The sequence below is a fragment of the Saimiri boliviensis genome, chromosome 4 (genome assembly GCF_048565385.1).
Source record: "Saimiri boliviensis isolate mSaiBol1 chromosome 4, mSaiBol1.pri, whole genome shotgun sequence".
Taxonomy (NCBI): Eukaryota; Metazoa; Chordata; class Mammalia; order Primates; family Cebidae; genus Saimiri; species Saimiri boliviensis.
Window position 1 is genome coordinate 73,567,615 of NC_133452.1, and position 23,901 is coordinate 73,591,515.

Sequence of the window (23,901 nt, forward strand, 5' to 3'; positions counted from 1 at the left end):
ATATACCTATATATACTTATAATATATTATAGGTGTATTATATATATATATATATATATGTATATATACCTATATATATATAGATACCTATACTCCTTTAGGATGATTATTCTGAATTCTTTTTCAGTCATTTTATAGATGTCTATTTGTTTAGGGTTTATTATTAGAGCTGTATTAGATTCTTTAGATGGTGTCATATGTTCCAGATTCTTCTTACATCTTTGCTACTTGTATTGGTGTCATCATATTTCAGAAAATGGCCAAATATTCCAGCCTTTGCAAGTATTATTTGGCAGTGATAGACCTTTATTATTTTGTTTAGCCTGGGATTCTGAATAGGCCAGCTTGTAGTAACCATAGGTAAACAGACCTTAATGTTAGGTTCTTTGGTAGAGCTGGGATATCATGCTCTGAAGTTCAGTGGAGCTGCTGGTTGTGCTTTGTGTTACAGTGATACCACTGGATGGATTCTATAGTCAGGTGGAGCCACTTGGTTGAGCTTTGTGATCACCTCTAATTGGGCATGGTTGCAGGCTGCATTCCCTGGTGGGGCAGAACTATTGTTCAGAATTTGTTGTTGGGCAAGACTGTAGGCTGGACTTTGAGGATGGGCAAAGGTCTTTGAGAGATTCTGACTTGGCCACTTGGAGTGGTTGGGTCCAGATGCTCCACTCTTCATACATTTGTAAATATGCACATTCCTCCAGCCAAAGGAAGTCTTATACAGAGCATCAGAACTTTGTGTAGTCACCACCTGACAACTGGAGTGAGTGGGGCCGCCAGATGTTCTCCCCCACAGATAGTCATAGATGTGTACTTGTCTTCCAGACTAGGGAAGTGTTAAGTAAAACCACCAAAGCTGATTGGAGAAGCTGGCTGCACACTCTAGCCTGGCATATTTTTTGATACTGCTTCTTGCAGAGTGATGCTGTTGGCTGGGCTCTTTGGTCAGGCGCTTTCATTGGCCATAATTCAGAGCCACTACCAAGATGATCCAATCTGGACACTTTATCTCACCCTCCTTACATTTTCTATGTCTTGTAGTTCGTTGTGTGAATTTTGTTGTTGTGTGTAGGACAGTAGAGACTGAAGTAAATTACACTTATGCATTGAAATAGGGATCCCTCTTCTGCTCAGCTTTTATTGTAGTAATTGAGTCAATCTAGTTAGTTATTAATTTTGGTTAGGTTTTACTGTACCATATCTTCACATTCTTCTTAGTAAACGTTGTGTTTAGGTTGTGATTTGGATTCCTAGAGAGTTTTCTCACTGTCTACATTCCAACTTAAGCTTTAGTCTGTCCCTGTGATGTTGGACTTTGTTGCGTTTGCTCCTCCCTTGGAGACAAACTATTGGCACTTGTTATTCTCTGCTTGCTGGCTTTGTAGTGAAGAGTGGAGAACATTCTCTTTTGTCCTTGTGCATTCTCAGTCTTTGGCTGGCTATGTGTACCTCTGTTTTAATGATGAACTTTTTCTATTATCTTTCCCTCTCCAGTGTAGAATATAGTTAATAATCTGGGTATAGAACATTTTCCTGCTCCTCACTCAGAGTTTGTTTCTTTATTTGAATTTTTTTTCCTGTGGTAGACCTTTATTACTTGGTTATTATTACTCTAACTACAGTAGCTCTTTACCTGTGTCCTGATAATGATATGGTTTGCTGGCTTTATTCCAGAGGATTGAGTCTTTTGTTCTATATGAGAGAAGATGACAGCTACGGCTTCCAGTCCTTTCTGAAGCACTAAGAGTCTTTAGATTTCTGCATTGACCTCAATCTTTTTTGTGTTCTAACTGTGAGGTCCATGAGGTAGAACATACACATAGGTGCAAACTCTCCTTATGTCATAGGCTTTAGGGGGTTTATACTCTCATTTGGCCTACACTTAACTGAATAATTTTGCAGCCTTATCTTTCTCTTGTCCTCTGCCCCAGATAAGCCAGTCTTGTTGCTCATGGAGACAGCTGACTTTCCTTAGATTTCAGGCCGGTTGATGATGGCTTTGTGACCTAAGCTGTCTGATAGATTTAGCAAAAGGTACAATTTGTTTTTTCTTATTTTATAAAAAGAATAACAATTTTTTCAATTTTCTATGTTTTAAACAGAAGCTAAAGACCTCTTAAATAAAACCTGCATATAATTTGGAGATCAAGCTGAAAATATTTGTCATTGTGTTGGGTGAAAATTTGAAGACAGATATGAGCTAACAATGTACAAATATTTTCTAATTGTTGCCAATGAGTCCATTATCAGATTAAGTATATTTTTATTTTAGCACAGAAAAAGAATTGTGAAGATGGTTGTGTGAGAGGAAGGATAGGAAGTTTAAAATGTAGATGATAAGGGTGGATGAAAAACAAAATACACTAAACTCTCCAGAAGTGAAACACATAAGTTATAATATCATTTCATTTTTGCAGTGTATTTAGAAGGATTTATAGTGACAGAGAAATAGTTAATGTTTTGATTTAAATGACAAGGCAAGACAAAAGTGTAGAAGACATCAAGGAAGGTGGGCATGCACATGGAGAATTGATATAACTCTGAATAATCAACATGGGTCACATTAGCTGGAATAGACAAATTTTGTTAGACAATATAAGAGATGCTCCTAGAAAAATACAATAAGAAAAAATTGTGGAAGACACCAAGAGCTTTGAGAGCACGTTAAGCCTTTTTCTGTAGGTAATGTGAAGTCATTTAAAGCTCATGATCAGAGCAATGTCTAATGTTTACGAAGGTCACAGGAGCATGATGCTTGAAGGAAGAAGTTTAGTTAAGTGGAAAATGTAATAAAATATTAAATGAAAGTTTTATCTGAGGCTTATTGCTAAATGGGGTGCTAGGCAACATGCAAATATTTTTAAAGCAAGTTACTAAGAAACAGCTAAAAGAACTTTTCATCTTTTAGCTTCTGGGGGAACACATCAAAGCCCATGCTATTATTTATAATCAAACACTTTCCACATTTTAAAATGTATAATGATTACTTTATTCTGATTATTCAATAAATGGACTAAATTAGGGTACATAGAAAATTGTTATAAATTATATGAACACTGAAAGATACCATACAATGTAAATGTTTTAACAGGTGGATCCTAAAACAAACAAGAAATAACAAAGAAGAGAACAATAAATCAAACTGAAAGTTAAACAAAATAATAACAATAGACTTTTGGATAACTAAGAGTTATTGTATGGTAATATGACATTTTAAATTATGCAGAAATGAAGAATTATATAATAGTTGCATATTTTAAAAAAGTAATATTATATTACATTAAAAATTCTCAATTAAAAATAAAAAGTACAAAGGTATAAAATTTTTAAATTATTTACATTTTTCATTGTTATGGACATGAAATGATGATTATTATATCAGTGAAAGTCAATGAATAAAATGTTAGCTTTAAAAAAACAAAGCTTTATTTGCCTTTTTACCAATAAAGTGTTACCTGTATCTAGATCCGTTCTTGACGTATACTAGAGGCTTAGTATATGTTTCTTTAATGTTAGAGGGATGTTGAGAAAACCACAAAAGACTGCGAGATTTAAGCATATTAAAACAAAAGGCTATCAGTCAAATTGTGTATGATATACATCAAATCATATAATAACAAATTAAAGGCCAAATTAAAAAAGAAAAACAATTTTATGAGTTGATATTATAATTAAAAAGCACATTAAACCATTAAGAAATATCGCCATCACAATAAAATAAAATATGACAGACTATGAACAAACTCTTTAATAAAGAGAAAAACTTATTGACAAAAACAATTAAAAAGAAATACTTGTATAACATTGGTATTCAATGGTACAACTCTGAAAAACAAATTTTTACTTAGTCAAACATTTAAAAATTATTATTCTTAATTCTAATGAAGCTATATAGGATAATTAATATAATTTCAAAATTTGCAGCCACAAGTATAAGATATAGGGACATCAGGACAATGCGTGTTAATTGTCTTATAATTTTTATCATTATATACTATAATTTAACTTCTAATAATTTATGACAACCGGTTTTTATATAACTAGCCATCGGGAAATGTTTACTTTAATAGTAGTTAAAATCGTGAAGTATCACAGTCAGTGTAAGAAATATTCAAATAAAGACTTGGTTAAATAAATAATGAAACATCTGTGTGAAGAAAAGCTGCAGCAAATGTATGTTGGTGTAAACAATAATTTGATTACATGATTCACACTCAACAATCCTGTTAGATATTCATAAATAGAATATAATCTTATTTTGCTTACATAACCCATGTGTTTAAAATAATCTCAAGAAACTAATATATTTCTTTTTTGATTTTCATAGATACCGGATTTATGCTTAGTCTAAGTTTTTCTTATGTTATCTTGACAGAATAATCTAAAAATGAATGACATTACAAAGGAAAATTGGATAAGCACAATCACAATCACAATAAAATACTTTAAATACCTCTTTTAATATTTAATAGACAAAGCAAGAAAAATAATGCTATAGAATATTTAAGTGATGCTGTTAATTAATAATCCTCATTAACACTGATCGAATAGTGCTCATTAACATTGAGCTAATAGACAAAACCTGACAAAAAAAGATTCGTGCATTACATTTTTGCTTTCCATGTAAATAAGTTCTGCTCTTTTCTGTATTGTTCATTTTGCCAGTTTCTTGAGTTTATTTTGATATATATTCTCAATTCCTAATTTGTATGTTTCCTTAGTTTCAATAATTTTTTTTTGTTAAAAAATGGGATTTGTTTACTAGTGGTGGATAATGAACTGATTTAACTACCTTGGAAAATAATTTGCCATATTGAATACTGTTTTAGCTTCACATATTTAAGACTCAGCACTTCTCCTTAATCCTAGGAATATACTCCAGGGAATCTCATGCATGTGTACAAGGATATATGCTCAAGTATGTTTATTGTAATTTTGTTTATAATAGTGAATAGTAAGACAAAAAAAATCATAAAAAAGAAAATGGCTAAATATATTGTATAGTTATCACATATTTAAAACCTGCATATCAGTAAAAATTAATCACCTAGATTGTCATATGTGGTTTATAAACATAGATAAAGAGTAAACAAAATGTTAGGTGAAAAAACATTGCTGAGAGATGTACAGTATAGTAGGTTGTTACGTGATTTCTATACATATATACAACTATGTATAATATATACATATCAAATATATATCCTATATTTAATATATTACCTGTATATGTATGCCGGTGTTGGTGTGGAAATACCTGTACAGTAAAACTTAAAAGTTGCTTTGGGTTGACATATGCAAAATTTAGGATGGTTGTCATTTCTAAGTAAGAAATGAAGGAAAGGGACTGGGAACACTAACAATGAGGATTTAATAAAAATCTGTAATGGTGTTTTGTTTTTGTTTTAAATGATAAAAATTTAAGATACAGAAGTGTTATTAACCAAATTAAATGGTAGAAACATGAATGTTTGCTGTATCGTTCTATGTATTTAGACTTAAAATATTCCATAATTTTTAAAAATAAGTAACAAGGGATCACTGAACATTCCCTTATCCTCTCATATTCTCCTTTTCCTTTTTGCAGCAACCTACTCTGTACCCTTGGTGTCACTTCCGTTTCTTATCATTATTGTGTCATCTCTCCTAAGTCAGACTGAAAACCCTCTGAGTTCAGGAACAATGTTAAAGAATTTCTTTATCCTAATTGAAGTAATACAAAGTTTTTAGGAAACATAAAAATATTGCATTTTTAGTAGTCATTTTTTTATATTGTCCAACTTCTAAATCATTCCTCCTTAGATAGCAGACAAAAATAAATAATTTTAAAAAGATATCACAATAGTAAAGAACAGAGATAGATGAAAATATTTATTTTTGAGCCAAATATATTTTGCACATAATTAGTACACAGTGTTTTTAGAATTGATTTTGTTTGTTTGTTTTAAATAGAGACAGAGGCTGTGCTATATCACCTAGGCTGGTTTCAAACTCCTGGGTTCCAGCAATCCTCTTGCCCCAGAATCCTGACATGCTGGAACTACAGGCACAACCTTCACTTGTGGATGTGTAGGATAGATGCCAAACACCTGTACAAAACTGTAAAATTTAGTTTGTGTTGCAAATATTTCTGTATATTTTGCTAAAGTATAGATATAATAAACACCTATAAATATGAAATTCATTTAGAAACCAAAAACTAGATCATTCTCTTTGGGACACTGGGAGACTTCTTAAGTCGATCTCATAGTAAGAATTAAAAAAAAAATACAAGCTGAAGCCATAATGAGAAGGCCATTAACAGTTTCCTGAGGTTAAGAAACATTTTGGGAAATGTAAACCATATGGAATAGAAACTTTGTATCAAAGACTGTGAAACAGTTTCTCTTTCTTTGTTTGCATTCTTTAATATTGTTTCCTCCTCTAGTAAGAGAACCTCAGATAAACTTTGTTTCCATATTAAAGAGAAAATTTCTACTGATTTAAACTAGTCACTATTCCTCTGGGTATTGACTTTTACTTCTCTTTGCCTACAAATTTATTCTTTGCACATCAAAGAATTTTCTGATAATACCTTTTGTTATATTCCTTTTAGAATTATTATACAAAATTCTTTTGCTCTTTGTCTCGCTTTAATCACTTTTCTCTCTCTCAGTTCTGAGATTTATCCTCTCCTGCTTGGGACTTTTCAGAGGTTTAATGCTTGTAAATTGAATGATATTAGCTGCTCGGGAATAAAACTGTAAACGAACTTTGAATCTTAAGGGAATTGTGATTTTTTTATTTATTAGCAATAGATTTTTTTTCAATGTTATGCCTTGAAATTTGACTAATTGAGCAGGTAACTTTTAAAATGTGTTTCACCAATAGAAAAGTACCTTGACTGTAATGCTTGTCTGAGGTGTAAGCTTTATTTCTAAACCTCAAAAATGGAATTTTAGAAAGTTGAGAATCCTATATTTTTCTTTCAATAATTTAAGAAAATATGTATTTTAGAGGATCATTTATGCTGAATAGAATAACAATGTAAATTCTAATATACCAACGTTAACTTACTTGAAAAATATCTTTGAAACAATTATTATCAGATTATTATTTACTGAAAAATATCAGAAGTTTAAAAAAATTCATTATTTGAGAAAAAAGTCCTGTCATCTGTGATAGTTATGAAATTCAACACAGTTTACAATGATTTTTAATTCAGAGAATTTTATATTAACAGTTGTATCTGAGTGAAAATGCAAAATGATACTTAACAATAAGACTGTCAGAAATAAAGCAAATAATTTGTAGCTACACTTTAGGATATTTTCACTGTAACTGAAAACTCTAAAGCAATTTGGCTTAAATGATATTTTTTTAAATAAAATATAAATCCAAAGGTAAACTCCAAGGGTGATATGAATTTATTTTGAAAATCTCAAAAATCTGGGTTTTCATATCCACTCAGTCAACATTAACTTCGCCCTGGCCCATGTTCCCATGCTTGCAAGAGATGTTCTGTTTACCTTTACAATGGAGAAGGTAGAGAAACCTCTTGTAAATAATTGTAAAATAGTAATTCTCTTCAGTCTAATTAAGTTGGTTTAGATCCCATGCCTAAACTTGAGCCAGAAACTATCACCAGAGACAGAGTTACATACATTAGTGTAAATACATTACTATAAAGTTAATGAAACTTTAGGTCAGAACTTGTATGAACTTTTACAAAGATCAGGAGAGTGTTCCTTAAAAATGTGCTCACATGTTCATATTTTATTTATTTCTTTTTGATGAAATTTGTAATGTGTCATTTTTAACTTCAATTAGTTAAGGTCTATGTGTCTTTGAACTCTGACTTGCCCTTTCTCACACTATACTTCATTGCAGATGATGTTCAAGTAGCTTTGAATATTTTGAGATATCATGCTAAGGAGAATATTGTTTGGGGTTATCTTAGTTTGGGATAATGGGGCGTATTTATGTGGTTTGCAGTCAACTTCCTCTTTAGTTGATATAGTGAACTTTTTGCTAGACTTCTTCTGACTTACCACCCATTTTGCATAGATTAAATTATGGTATTAACATGTGTTAACATGTTTGGCACTGGAAAGTTGTGATTAGTAATTGGAAAAAAAGATTCAAAATATAAACATAAACTAGTATATGGAATATTCTTTCACTATCAAATGAGTAAAATTGTTAGCTGAGGATTCAGTTCTCATCTATAACTTACTAAAATGGAAGACTCCTTATTTAGAATACATGTCATATCATGGAATATGCAAGTATTATTGAATCATACATTTTTCCCTTTGTAATGGGAATTATATGAAACAGAATTTATTAGAATTCTTCCATTTGTAGAGCACAGGCCTGTAGCAGAAGTAAAAGCATGTGGTTAGTAATAATAAAAATGAAATTTAAATTTAAATTTACTGGATAAAAATTGAAGTTTCTTTAAAAAAAATTCTGATATAGGTATTGATACTATAAAACCATAAGAAGTGGTAATCAAGGGCTATGCATTTTTAAAAGAAGGGACAATGGGCTAGGCACAGTGACTCAGCCTGTAATCTTAGCACTTTAGGAGGCTGAGGCAGGAGTATCACTTGAGCCCAGGAGTTTGAGACAAACCTGGGCCACATAGAGAGACCTTGTCTCTACAGAATATTTTCAAAATTAGCCAGGCATAACAGTGTATGCCTATAGTTGCAGCTACTGGAGAGGCTGAGGCGGAAGCATTGGTTCTACCCAAGATGCTGAGGCTACAGAGAGAACTCTGCATTGAACTCCAGCCTGAGAAACAGTTACCCTGTCTAAAAAACAATGACCACAAAAAAAAAAAAAAAAAAGAAAGAAAGAAAGAAAGAAAGAAAAGTAGAGAAAATGTATTGTAGAAATGAACTTCTTGTAGTTCATTAAAGTTATATTATTTTTCTAAATTCTATTATATTTATAGTACTTTTAGCTTTACAATTTTTAATTTGTTATTATTACTTTTATTTTCAATAAATATTTAGTTGTACCTATCACAGTTTTTATTATTTTTTTTTAAAGAGGTCCTCCAAATTTTATAGGCTTTTGAGCCCAAAGAACCTTGCTCTGTCTGAATAGGGAGACAAAATGCAAAGCTAGACTGCATAGACCAATTGGGATTTTTCTTTGGAAACAAAAATAGTTTACATTACTGGACATGATTTGGGTTCTTCTAGAATGGGAAAAAATAGAGGCTGGGTGACTTAACAGAAGTTTTCAAGTCAGGATAAATGAAGTAAAATATATTCAAATGAGTTAATTTACAGTTTTAAAAATACTGGTAAAGTATAAAGAAGAGAAGAATCTTCCATGTGTGTGCAAGAGCAAACAATATCCTATGTGTTTTCTAGCCATATTTCTTTTTTCTCCAGACAAAAATATCCATTAATGAGGAATGTATAAGATATGTCTGAATTTATAAAATCACTAAATTTAAAAAAGTGTTAAATCAATAATTAAATTTTGATCTAAAAAAAAATGCATACCAAGAGTTGAATAGTGTTATCTGTTTTCCTTATAAATCTTGTCTCAAGAGAAAATATATGGATCACTGCAAATAGACTAATTCTTGATGTGTTTAATGACATAGATAAAAGGAAGACTATAAAAGCTACTAAAGTAATAGCAGCAGTTGACCTGGTACCACCCGTAGACTTAAAGGAGCAAGAGATAGCATGGTTATCGGAACCCAAAGGAATAGAATGGGATTTGGGTGATGCTTATTTAAAGGATTAGCTAGTCTGACACCATTTCAAAAGGGAATGAAGAAGCCAAGTAATATTCTGACATTACTCTTCCTACTTCCTCTTTCTTTCTTCCTCCAAACTGCTAGGTTTCCCTACTGATTGGACTAACTGGAAGCCAGAGGAATAGAAAACCATGACTGTGATTCATACAGATGAACCTCCTAGGTTAGATAGAAGGACAGATAATAGATAGGGAGGAGCAAAATAGCACTAGATACTAATGAATAAATGATACCCAAATAATTTCAATTTAACTATGTTGATGAAACAAATTGTGGTTAAAAAAAAAGGTTAAGTTTGTTGTGTACTTGAATTGCTTGGCTATCCAATGACATGGAAAAGGATCGTCACATATATTCACCTATCCATAAGACAGTTATTTTTCTGAGTTGGTCCACATGCTTTGAAGAAATATGTATTATTATTCAGATTTCTCTCACATTCATTGTTTCTGATGTTATTCCTTTTTTCCATTGACATTTCCAATATTATACATAATTATATTTGAAGAATCTACACAATTCATTTCACAATTACATTCATATCAAAATATAAGATACAAGAAAATTCTTTTCGAAGAGAAAAAGAATAGTTCTATTACTTCCTTAGCTCAGTTCCATAAAGAAATAATAAAAGGAATATACTATAATTTAAATTTACAGAGTGATAATAAGGAATTTTTAATACAATTATTATATTCACATGTGCTGTTAAAATATGACACATTTTTAGAAAAAATGTTCAATCTATTTATTGATTCTTCCCAAATTAAAAGCTCAATCCAGATTCTAGAGTCAGATTTCACATTTCTCCCAGTAAGAGAAATCTACACTGAGCTTCAGTTCATTTTATCCAAAAATAACAAAGGAATTATAGATTATATGATAAATGAGATTCAGTTTAAACCCTGGAGTTTCATGTGTATATTAACTGTGTTAGTGTGTGTATGTGCATATGGGTGTGTGACATATAACTACCACATACGTGTGCTATATGTGATACCACATATACCACATATAGGATATCTATACCTACACACACACACACACATACACATACATACACATCAAAGGTGGTGTAATCGTACATCTTAAAAAATAAAATAGACTACTTTCTGTGCTCCTTCATGAGTACTCATTGGATGAAAGATTTTTCAGAAGAAAAAAGCCTCTGCTATTTTGTTTATTAATTATTACTGGATTGCTTTTGCATACAGTTGTTTTCCCCCACCATTATTTCAGAGGGATTAAAGTGTTTAAAGGATATTTTAAATTTTAGGCTTGAAAAAGCTGTAGCAAACAAAATCAGCCCTTTTGGTCCTACATAAATAAGTTCCCTCACTTTGTGCTACAACTGAGTCTGGGATCAGGTGGCATCTTGTTTTGGGGTTTCCAGCAGCTTTGCCGTTATTTAAATGAATGAGACACTGCCTATTCATTTCTACCTTAATTCTCAGTCTGTTTTCCCTTCTCTCCCTACTTTTATTTTAAACTACATATATGGAGCACTGACCCAGGAACGACTCTGGTGATATGATTGTGACATTATATAGAAGATCTCTGACTTCAAAACATTTTTATGCAGTGAAAAGATGGACAGGTAGAGAGGCAGGATAATGAAACATGACAATTACTGTGGTACAGGAAGTTCAGGGTGCTGGGTGTACACATAGTGGACTCCTAACCTAGATTTGGCTTCATGGAAGAAATGATATCCAAGTTGAGATTCGGGAGATCAACAATAAGTACGTAACATCCAAAAAGAAACAGCTGACAGGTCAGGGAGGGAATTCCAGGCGGGGAGATCCATATGAACACTAGCGGAGGTGGAGGGGCAGGAAAAGAGAGAGAACTTGCACTAGTTGAATGACATTTTAAATCTCCTCATTTCATTTTGCAGTGTCAAAGATAGCTCATGTGTTGCATCTATTTCCTGGAAACGTGTTGTGCTGCATCTCTTAAAGTCTGTTTCAGGATCTTTAAAGCATATATATTTTTTCTGTCTAAAGAGTATGCCTTCATAAACTTTCAGTCTGTAGTAAACTTTCAGTCTGTAGTCCATGTTTGGGGCAACTGATCATGGTTTGCCATTTTATAATTCTTCACACTGTTCAAAAATCCAGGGCAAAAGCATTGATTACTAAGTTAGTTCTCATCTGAATATTGATAACATCCATCACTATCTTTGCTTTAAGCAGTGATGGGATGATATCTTCAAGTTCATCATCTTTAGGTTTGGTGTTTCTAGCATATGGTTTTCCTCCTAAGTAGATTCACATGAGCACTAATCCACATGATATATCATAAAGTAGTTGAATTTAGGAGAAAATGGTTTCCCAAAGAAAATATATGTTCAGATGGCATGTATTGCCTGTAAGCTATGTGGTTATTATGTAGACAGTCTGTAGAATTTTAGGTAGCAGAAAATGTATATATAACACACAGAAACCTATTTTTACAGTAATAACTGGGGTGTTGTCTTTAACATATTCCACTGCATTTGTTAACAATGTTTTCCTAAAAGTGAATTTCCCACTTTGATTAGATATTTTTGCCATTCTTTAAAATTCTAACATCTATTATTAACAATTATTTAGGACTTCAATGAAAGTTCTAAATAATTAATCCTTTAATGTCAAGCACTGCATCATCTAATTGTCAAAATCTTATGAAATTATAATTTTTATTTTACATTTGAGGAAACTCAGACCCAGGAGGTTAAGCACTTTGCCTGAAATCACAAACTTAGGCTGTGTATGCAAGTGATTTGTCTCCAGAATCTGCACTTTTAACCATGAACTCCTGTATTACCTCTCAGAGAGGAAATAGGCAAAGTAAGTAATTCTGATGACAATCAAAATTGCAATTATGATACACATGAAAAATTTTTAGATTATGATGATTGAGACTTGCTTATATGAAATTAAGCTTGATGAACAATTAAAAAAGTAATTTGCTTTTCCTGTGTGTATCAGAATCATTTAATTGGAAACTTTCTTGTATTTTTGTATCTTTTGTAACACTCAGCATTTATTCCTCTTTAAAGATGTTAAGTCTTTTATTTTTAACACAGCTGTGGGCATAGTGATTTCACCTTTAAAGTACTCAGGAAGCTTGAGTGGCATCTAAATATAACCATCTGGTAAATGATCTTCTGGAAACCATTTATAGAATGAATTTAGAGCTCTGCACACTATAATTTTGAAATGTTTTCATTCCTGGAAAATGATAATTTTATTTTGGATAGTTATGTATGAAATACTTCATGATTGTATGGTTCCATTAGTAAATGTGCTACTTCCATCTTGACAACATTAATTACAAATAAGAATGCCTATTATCTTGGCTTTCTTATTACTCAATATTTATTATGATTATTGCTATTGATTTTAATAATGCTGAGATATTCTACTTTTGCATAATTTTTGAAATGCATTCTGAAATATTGTTTAAAGTGTAAATAAATTAAATTTACAAACACTTTTAAATGTTCCCTTTTTTAGAGCCATATACATTTACTGAGACTTCTTTACTTGCGGATAATATATTTAATGCATTGTATATAATTAGAGCAAGGAAAATTAGTTCAAGCAAAAGTAGAAGCTTGACTTTATTATTCTCACATCTCATTTTCCATGGCTTTCAGAATGCCCGATTGGGATTCCAGCACTGTATCTATAAAGTTTAATTTCCTCTCTTGCTTAAGCAAATTTCTTCTCTCTGCTCCAAAATTAAAGCTTAGTTCTTCTCTGTCATTTATCAATTAATTTCATATTAGAAAATTTTCAAATACAAATTGCTAATGGTTTAATGAATTATGTGTCATTACATATTGTATGATAACTCTGCATTTTAATACACTGTTGTTGGAAAGGGTATTACTTTAATCTTAAAAGACAAATATTTAAATGTACTATATTGGGCTCACATAAAAAGTCTAGGCATACAAGTTTTAACTACAGGTGTTTTTACTGAATTATTTTAGTATAGATATTTATTTATGGTTATATGATTATACTCAAAGGAGAATACTATATAATCAAGAGCCTTGAGAAACATGTCAAATAGGGTTCGAACAAGGTTGAAGTTAGTGAGAAACTTGGCTCGGGCACCATATATATATATAAAATTATGATTATATATTATATATATAATATTTTGCCTAGAATCGGTGCATTTTTTTAATTTTAAATTTTCATGGGTACATAGTAGGCATGTATATTGATGGATTACATAAGATATTTTGATACAGGCATACAATGCATAATGATCACATCAGGTTAAATGGGATATTTATCATCGCAAGCATTTAACCTTTGTTTTACAAACAATCTGATATGGTTTGACTGTGCCCCCACCCAAATCTCATTTTGAATTGTAGTTTCCATAATCCTCAAATGTCATGGATGGAACCAGGTAGAGATAATTGAATCACAGGAATGGTTTATCCTATCCTGTCTCCTGGTAATGAATTAGTTCTGGAAAGATCCAATGGTTTTATAAGGGGCTTCCCCCTTCACTGGGCAGTCATTCTCCTTCCTGCCACCCTGTGAAGAAGGATGTGTTTGCTTTCCCTTCTGCCATGATTGTAAGTTTCCTGAGGCCTCCCCAGACAGGCTGAACTGAGTCAATTAAACTTCTTTCCTTTATAAATTACCCAGTCTCAGGTATGTCTTTATTAGCAACATGAGAACAAACGAATACACAATCCAGTTATATTCTTTCAATTATTTTAAATGGTAGAATAAATATTTGTTGACTGTTATCACCCTGTTGGGCTATCAAATACTGGATCTTATTCATTATGTCTAACCATATCTTTGTCCCTATTCAACTGTCCCTACTTCTCAACCCCACTAACCTTTGCAGCCTCTGGCAACCATCATTCTATTCTCTTTCCCTATGAGTTCACTTGTTTTAATTTTTAATTCCCATAAATAAGCGAGAACATGTGATGTTTTGTCTTTCTATGCTTGGCTTATTTCACTTAGCATAATGAACTCCAGTTCAATACATATTCTTAAAATGAAAGAATCTCTCTCTTTTTTTTTTTTTGTAGCTGAATAGTACCCCATTGTGCCTATGTAGCACATTTTCTTTATCCATTCCTCTATTAGTGGACATGTAGGTTGCTTCCAAATCTTGGCTATTGTGAACAGTCCTGCAATAAATATGAGGGTGCAGATATCTCCTTGATGCACTGATTTTCTTTTATTTGGGAAAAGAAGGAAATAAAAATAAAGCTACCATGTGATGATACAACAATCCTATGGTAGCTCTATTTTAGTTTTCTTGAGGGACCTCCAAACTGTTCTCCATAGTGGTATGGAGAATATTCTTACCAACAGTGTATCAAGGTTTCCTTTTCTCCACATCATCAGCAGCATTTGTTATTACCTGTGTTTTGTATTAAAGCCGTTTTAATTAGGCTGAGATGATATCTTGTTGTAGTGATATTTATTTATTTATTTATTTAGACAGACTCTCCCTCTATTGCCCAGGCTAGAGTGCAGTAGTGTGGTCCTGGCTCACTGCAGTCTCAACCTTCCCTTGCTCAAGTGATTTTCCCACCTCAGGCTTCTAAGTAGCTAAGACTACAGGTATGTACAGGCTAATTTTTGTGTTTTTTTTTGTAGAGACAGGGTTTTTCCATGTTTCCCCGTCTGTCTTGATCTCCTTAATTCAGGCAATCTACCCATCTCAGCTTCCCAAAGTGCTGGGATTACAGATGAGAGCTACAGCACCCAGCCCTCAGTATAATTTTGATTTCCATTTCTCTGATAATCAGTGATGTTGAGTACCTTTTCATATATTAATTTTGAGTACCTTTTCATATATTAAGTTTGCATTTGTATGTCTTCTTTTGGGAAATGTCTATACAGATATTTTGCCCATTTTAAAATCAGATTACTAGATTTTTTTCCTACAGAGTTGTTTGAGCTTTTAATATATTCTGGTTATTAATCCCTTGTAAGACATATAGTTTGCAAATATTTTTTCTCATTCTGTGAGCTGTGGCTTCATTTTGTTGATTTTTTTTTCTTTTGGCTGTGCAGAAACTTTTAACTTCATGTGATGCCATTTGTCCATTTCTACTCTAGCTGCACGTGCTTGTGGGGCATTACTCAAGAAATCCTAGTCAGTTCAATGTTGTGGAGAGTTTCCCCAAAGTTTTCCTTTAGCAGTTTCATAGTTTGAGGTCTTATATTTAAGACTTTAATCTATTATGGTTTTATTTTGTATATGGTGAGAGATAAAAATCTAGTTTCATTCTTTTGCATATGAATATCCAGTTTTCCCAGCACCATTTATTGAAGAGACTATCCTTTCCCTCAATGTATGCTATTGGCACCTTTGTCAAAAATGAGTTCACTGTAGGTGTATGGATTTGTTTCTGGGTTCTCTGTTCTGTTCCATTGATCTATGTGTCTGTTTTTATGACAATACCATGCTGTTTTGGTTATTATAGCTCTGTAGTATAATTCATAGTGAGGTTTATAATTCATAATGTGATTGGTCCAGTTTTCTTCTTAAATTGAGAATAGCTTTGGCTATTCTGATCTTTTGTTGTTCCATATACATTTTGGAATTATTTGTTATATTTCTATGAAGAATGTCATTGGTATTTTGATAGATTACATTGACTTTGTAGATTGCTTTGGATAATATGAACATTTTGACAATATTGATTTTTCCAACACATAAAATGAAATATGTTTTCAATTTTTGTGTCTTTAATTTCTTTCATCAATGTTTTATAATTTTCATTGTACAGATCTTTCACTTCTTTCATTAATTTCTTATTATTTGTAGCTATCATAAATGAAATAACTAATTTGTTTCTCAGATTGTTCACAGAAACAGGCATAGAGGAATGTTACTGACTTCGGCATATTTACTTTGTAACCTACAACTTTACTGAATTTCTTTATCCTTCTAATTGGTTGTTTCTGGAGTTGTTAGTCTTTTTCCAAATATAAGATCATGTCATCTGTAAACAACAATACTTTGACTTCTTCCTTTCACAGTTGGATGCCCTTCATTTCCTTCTCTTGTCTGATTGTTCTAGCTAGGACTTCTAAATTTTAGGGGTATAGCAGAATACTCAGTGATCAATATAAAATACATTTCCATGTAATTTTAAATAAACTCGTATTAATGCAAGGACATCCATGATAAACCACATTTCAAACATTTAAATAAATATAGGCACATTATTACTGAATTTTTATTTTGCCTCAATCTCCGCATGGCAATGATGTCAAGCACTCAGTAGAGAGACTTACTATCCCTAACATGTAAATACTTGAGTAGTAATTATTAATTAGAAACCAAAAGCAGAATACTCAAAATGAGTAAATTTTGTCCCATGAACTATTGTACAATTAAAAAGAAGATGAATAAATAGAGATGCAATCTACAGCATAATGACTACAGGTAATATTAAATTGTGTGGTAGAAGTTTGCTATGAGAGTAGATGCTTGATGCTTTAACCAAAATAATAAATGGTAAGTATGTAAGGACAGAGATACGTTAGTTTGACTATAGTGATGATCTTACAGTGTACATGTGTGTATATCAAAGCAACATGGTATATACCACATATACTATTTTGTTACAAATAAATTAATTAAAAAGAAGCATGTAAGATGAAAATGCAGTAGTACTTTTCTGGTCAAAACGGCAGATTAAGCACAATTGTTCACCTTCTAGGGCTGTTTCCACTTTGATGGAGAAGATCAATACAACAGGGCCTTGTCAGAGGGTTATCAGAAGACTGTACTTACCTGGAATAATAAGGCTGATGAAAATATGCAACAAATATTAAAATAAGGTGGGAGAAGCAGATGTGAGGGTGCTGTAGGGGATCGTGGCAACCAGAAATTGGATTCAGTGTAAGCTGAGTGAGGAAAAGGGCAAAATCTAGATCAATAAACCCCTATCCTCACACAGATGCAGAGGAAAACATAGCCAGACATCTATACCAAGGTCTAAAACCCCAGGAAACTTTTAAAACTCTGGCATTATGAGGGTCCCAAAGCTTGATGGACTCATTTGCTCATCAGTGAGAAGCTGTACATCAATTTTGCTTACAGAGACAAATCTTCCAGTAGTTAAGAGTCCAAATTCTGAAACCAGAGTGCCTGGAGTTTAATGGGACTTATGAAAGGAATAATACATTAACAATTCTAAAAAATATTCTCAATGATAAGTGTTCAACTTAATTGCTGTTATTTTTGTAAATATTTATTCAGTCATTAATTATTATTAAATGAGAAATAACCCTAATTGCATAGCCATGGAGGAAGTATACTACTACCTTTCTAAAACAGGTTGCACAAACGTTTTCTGTAAGGGGTCAGATAGTAAATGCTTTTGTCTTTGTGGACCATAAGGTCTCTCTTGCAATTATTCAATTCTGTCTATACTATATCATGGGCAATACAAAAATGAATGGATGTGCTTTTTATATAAGTAAGTCTTTACTACAAAAACAGAGAGTGGGCTGGATTTAGCCCTTGGGCTATAATTTGATCCTACTGTTGTATAACAAACAAATTAAATTTTTAAGTATAAGAATAACAATAAGATAATCACTAGACACATGAGGTATAGAAGTCGTTGTGAAGAACCCTCCCGGATACTCCTCCTCCAATGAAGAGTTTGTGGCCCCAGCATTGGATAATATAATCTACTACCATAAAAGAAATATACTTTTAAAAAATTATACTTTAAGTTCTGGGGTATATGTGCAGATCATGCAGGCTTATTACTTAGGTATACACATGCCATGGTGGTTTGCTGCATCCATCCCCTCATCATCTACATTGGGTATTTTTCCTAATGTTATCCCTCCCCAATCCCCCCACCCCTTGTTATACCTCCCCTAGCCCTTTTACCGCCTCAACAGGCCCCAGTGTGTGATGTTCCTCTCCCAGTGTCCCAGGCTGGTCTTGAACTCCTGGGCTCAAGCAATCCACCAGCCTTGGCCTTCAAAGTGCTAGTATTTCAAGCATGAGTCACTGCAGCCAGCCAAAATAGATATTTTAAATATTTTTCCAGTTTCTTTAGTTGTGAACTGTGGGTGGTTTATTTCAAAAGAAGCCAGTCTTTTATTTTGGAAAATGAAAATCTTGAGTTTTTATATTCATTGTAATCAAATTTATAAGTTTAGTATTTTGGTGCTAACTTCAGTTTTACTTAAACATTTAAAAAATTATTAAAAAATAAAGGTTGGTATAATATCTTCATCTATTTTTAGCTAAAGTTTTGAAGATTTAATTTTGTAGAAATTTTTAAGTTTCAACCTGTGATCAGTACAAGGTAGGGATCCAAATTTATTTTCTTCCAAAATAAAAACTAATAATCTCAGTACCACATTATGCTAGTCCACTACTTCGATGCTATTGTACAATTCTATCTCTATTCTGTATCAAACTAGCATGTAAATAATTCCGGGTTCACAAGGTATTCTTTATTCTCTTGCTCTATTTTTCTATTTTGGGGCCAGTAAAGCCTTTTCTTCATTTTATAGTTAAGATGGAATATTTGTAGCATGCTTGTATCATTAAGGGAAACATTCAATAGAGAGGAATATTTGATTATTTAGAAGAACAGGAGAGTATTCTAAGATTAATGACTTTAAATAGGAGATGAGACAGAATCTAGTGCCAATTTTACCAGAATGAAAGGCTGAGTATGTGGGGACAGATGCAGATTGCTTGACTTTCTGGTGCATATAGGAAACTTTCTGTTTTCTCATTCAGAAGGAAAATAGTCAGATGTGAGGATGGGCAACGAGATATGAGTATCTGAGACCACAGAAAGAAATAGAATATTGCGGTGTGGAAAATGGGGTTGGGTGGGATTATGACAATGTAATAGTCATCTTGATCTCTCAAGGCTCAATTAAAATGAGTGCCATGACTGTCAGATGCTCAGCTGTACCGTAGTTCAGGTGGAAAATTAATCAGGGATATGGTGGTAACAAAGATGACACAAAATAAAGTCATCAGATAGGAATAAGGATAGGAAGTGTTACGAGAAAGAGGTTTCTTGGGATAAAAAGCGATGTTACAAAATAGCCTAATTTAAAAGGCAGGTAAATGAGAATAAGATAAACACAAGCTAATATTTTACCCACAGACACACGGCACATACACAGAGTCATTAGAAATGCCAAGAAAAAACAAATTCAACACAAAACCAAAAAAAGCTGCCCTGTACTGAATCAGTAGAAATAAATGCTAAAATTTTAGAGATTTTATATGTATATTTTTTAAGATGGAGTTTTGCTCTTGTTACCCAGGCTGGAGTGCAAAGCCCGATCTCCGTTCACCGCAACGTCTGCCTCCCACATTCAAGCAGTTCTCCTGCCTTAGGCTCCGGAGTAGCTGGGATTACAGGCACATGCCACCATGCCTGGCTAGTTTTTTATGTTTTCAGTAGAGATGGGGTTTCTCCATGTTGGTCAGACTTGTCTGGAACTCCGGATGTCAGATGATCTGCCTGCCTCTGCCTCCCAAAGTGTTGGGATCATTGGCATAAGCCATCAAGCCAGGCCAAATTTTTAGAGATTTTTGTAGCCAATTGTCTGATACTTTGAAATTGGCTATGTTGGAAGTATTCACATTGTAGAAATTGGGAAATGCTACAAATAAGTAAGTGCCTTTTTCTTCCTCACTGAGCTTAATGATAAACATTTACTAGCACTTTGCTGACTATAGTTATGGAACAATTTTAGATGTGAATGTGAAAGCAAGTGAATTAGATTTTTTTAAGTAACCTAAATTTCCCACTTTCAATTCTTATAAAGGAATAATTAGATAATGCTTAAAATTGATAAATCAAGAAATAGAGCCTTAAGCCATTAGTCAACAGCAAAAAAAAAAAAAAAAAAAAAAAAAAAAAAGACAAAAATTTAAAAAAGTTGATTCAAGAAATTATAATTGAGGTTAGAAAGATTGAGGGAAAGATTATTTTTTCATGACAAAATTTTCTGTTCTGTATTTTTACTAACTATACTGGAATAGGATATTTCCTTGACTCCTTCATGGGACTCATGATAAGGATGCTTCATGTACTCAGTCAACCACTTTTCGAAGCCAGCAGGAGCAAACTGCTGTGGGCCCCACAGCAGCATCCAGGTGGGATTGTGTGTGATTCCCAAAGCCCCAGATGGTATTATGGTGTTCTTTGAGCTCTGCCATCTGCAGATGGCTTAAGTGTTAACAGCTCAGTGGACCCTTTGCCTTTTTGCGTGAGGTTGCTGCCCTCCACCAGTGAGAGCAGGGGGCCAGTGCAACAGCCTTTTGTACCCTTACTGGTGGCTCCTGAGCTTTTGTCTAGCATCCAGGAAAAATGAGATCACACAAGCAAATTGAAGGATGGCAAATGTGGGGTATTTTATTGCTGATGAAAGTGGCTCTCAGTTGGAAGAAAAACTGAAAAGGGGATGGGACAGGTAAGTAATCTTCCCTTCAAGTCTGGTTGTCTCATGCTGGATTCTTCCCCAAAGTTACATTGTCAAGTTGTCCCTCTTAAGTCAAGCTGCTTGTCTACAACTGTGATAGCCTAACTTGTGCTGGCCTAACTGACTCCATCTTAGCTGTCAACTCCATTTTAGCCTCTCCCTCCCTGTCATTTCTCCCTTGGGTGCACAGCTGGGTCTTTTAACCGTTGTAGCCACATCCTGCTTGACTAGCACACCTGCTATTGTGAATACTTCTCCTTGGACCCTCCCCCCGTGGTGATTGATTGTATGGAAAGTCCCCCCCTGCTACCCCCCTGAATGATTGTATGGAAATACTCTTAGTAACCAGCAGTATGGGAACCTCCTGTCTCCTGGTAATCAGCTTCCTCCTACTAACTTGCTTGTCTGCTTCTGTAAAATTCCACTTCAGCTAGACTCCCCCTCCCCTCTCTTTTAGGATAGATATAAAAGGAAATCCCATCCCCCTCTTCCAGGCTGAAAGATTTTGAGTGAGAGCTGACTCTCCATCACCAGCAATAAAAGACTCTCAATTGGAACTCAAAGTGTAGTACTTTCCTTCTAACTTGCTAGGATGTAACACGACGTCCAGCCATAGCTCTGTCTACAGGCTGAGTCTGGGATTTTTATAGGCACGGGATGGAGTGGGACCATGGCCGGTATAGGAAAAGGCAACATTTAAGCAGTGAAACAGGTATATCAGTACTCCCTTTGGGATGTGGTTTCAGGCTTTTTGGATCCAGGGTGGGGTTTCACTGGGGACCCACATTTTCTGTCTAGACTTTCTCTGCCCCCTGTCCCTATCAATACTACCCTGGAATTTCTCTGATAAGTTTAAACATATATTTATTTCACAACAAAATTTGTAGATAGAGAGACTTATAAATTAGATTTAGAGCTATTTTTCTAGAAATAAGCATAACAGTGCAATTAATTTTATGATCCCATTATTACTGCCAGTCATACTTTCCATATCAAAATTGAGAAATGCATATAAATATAAAATATAATTAAAATAATTTCTACCTTCACAGTTACCTAAATCATTCCAACAGTTTAAGTGTTTTCAATCCACCAGGTAGCCACCTATCAGGTGTAAGCATATTGTTCCTAACATTCTTTAGTGGATTCTAATCACCTCTGCTCCCTTTGGACGTCTAATTTGTCTTCCTAAATACAGAAGGTGAGCTTTTGTAGTGTTGACACTTTCATATTAGCAGGACAAGACACACACAGCAAGGAACTTATAACCTTTCTAAAGTTATATTTCTTTAGGGGGACAACTAGATTTCAATGCTGCAGCTGAAATTTACTTTCAAAAAGTATAAGATGCTTAATATATTCTTCTATCTACTCAATTATTATCTCATTGTTTCCTTCACAAATTACCCAACCTCTTTCCCTTATTATTATTATTTTTTTATCATTAGAAAACTGTAGAATCTGTTTCTTACAGGAAACTTTCCAGGGGGGAAAAATCACTTGCATAGGTTTCTCATTTTCTGGTCAGTTTATTACATAAATTTCAGTGTGAATTAGAGAATACAGCAAAGATTTAAAGATAAATTATTGGTGGAGAAACAAAGAATCAAAGAATTTGGCTTAGCTATGAGTCATCTTGATCCAAATCTCATGAAAAGGGAAAATATAATTTGTGGTGATGTCTTTCACACATAAAAAATTTGTATTGAGTAATCCAATTTTGCTTATGAATGTGACTTAGAAGAAATGTCAGTACCTGAAAAAGAAATAATTGTGGAGAATAATATTTTGGTGCAGGGGTGATGAGGTCTGACTCTTGCCCAGGCTAGAGCTCAGTTACACAGTCATAGGTCACTGCAGCCTTGATCACCATGCCTGGCTAATTTTTTTGTAGAGGTGGATTTTCACCATGTTTGCTAGGCTGGTCTCAAACTCCTTGACTTAAACAATCTTCCTGCCTCGCCTCCCAAAGCACTGGTGTTATAGGTGTGAGCCACCACACCCAGCCCGGATATATTTTTAAGTTGACTTAAAACTTTGCCTTTTCGTGAAAGAAAGCATATTTAAATGTACATTGTTAAAATTTTGAAACTTACCTGTTTACCTAAAAGGAAGTAAAATTATCTTATTTTTCAAATCAATGTCACAAGAAAATAATATAATAAAAAGAAATCTGTCATAGTCACTGGAAAAATTAGGTATTATATTTAGTTGTCAAAATAAATAAGTGGCAACTCTAAGGCAAGATTAAACTTTACCTTTCCACGGTGTACAATAACATAGCTAATATTTAAAGAACAGGACTATGGTGGAGGCATTGTCTATCAATTTTTAGAGTTTAAAATACAATTGTATAACTGAATAAGATAATATTTAAGAGAGGAGACTTCTTAGTCATAATTTAATTCCTTTTTTCCAATTTAGATGTAATAGAATTGACATAAACATATACCTGCAACATGTGATAAGTTTTGTATTGTGGTACTACTGAAGCAGAGGTGAGGAATAGCTAAAACAGGCTGAAGTGGTTTAGTGAAAAAAAAACCTTGAAACTATGCTGACTCTTGCAGTCATCCAAGTAAAGAATGAAAAATACATTCTGAATAGAAGAAACAGTACATTAATAGTCATTGAGGTAAAAGAGTCTGTACCACATATGTAGCT

General features: G+C 33.3%; 1 long non-coding RNA gene across 2 annotated transcripts in view; it reads left to right on the forward strand.

The window, feature by feature from the left end:
- The window catches only part of LOC141584283 (uncharacterized), a 162,625-nt gene that overhangs the window by 67,900 nt on the left and 70,824 nt on the right, over nucleotides 1–23,901 (forward strand). The window lies entirely within an intron of this gene.